Source organism: Apis dorsata, unplaced genomic scaffold (assembly GCF_000469605.1).
Source record: "Apis dorsata unplaced genomic scaffold, Apis dorsata 1.3 scaffold_61, whole genome shotgun sequence".
NCBI classification, from domain to species: Eukaryota; Metazoa; Arthropoda; class Insecta; order Hymenoptera; family Apidae; genus Apis; species Apis dorsata.
In genome coordinates this window covers 110,325-110,689 of record NW_006263361.1, presented here as the reverse complement: position 1 = coordinate 110,689, position 365 = coordinate 110,325, and the positions used below count along the sequence as shown (strand labels likewise).

The 365-nt window shown below is 56.4% G+C and overlaps 1 protein-coding gene across 1 annotated transcript in view; it reads right to left on the bottom strand.

Annotated features, from left to right (window-relative positions):
• Positions 1-365, bottom strand: part of LOC102679772 (LIM domain only protein 3-like) — a 78,544-nt gene that overhangs the window by 62,988 nt on the left and 15,191 nt on the right. The window lies entirely within an intron of this gene.

The following is a 365-nucleotide window of genomic DNA, read 5'->3' as shown; positions in this document are numbered from 1 at the left end:
CTCCATCCTCGTCGATTTCCTTCTTTTTCTCCCCCTCTCTCTCTCTCTCTCTTACGCTTACGAGGCCTCGCTACCTTTTTTCGACTTCGGACTCAACCGAAACTTTCACCCGGCCAACCCTCCCTCCCCTCCCCCCGTCACCCGCGCAGCTGCTTTTTAACCCCCCTCCCCCTTCTCCTTTGTAACTGCCTCTCTTTTTCGTGGACGCCGCGATGGAAACGGTGGCTTCGTGGCACGGAGAAGTTAATTATAAGCGATACCAATCTCTCGGGGTTGTTGGGCGGTTGGTAGAACTGGGAAGCCATGACAGCCAATTACCACCCCGTGCCGACCCTCGCGCACGAGCCACCGTTCTCTTCCTCCTT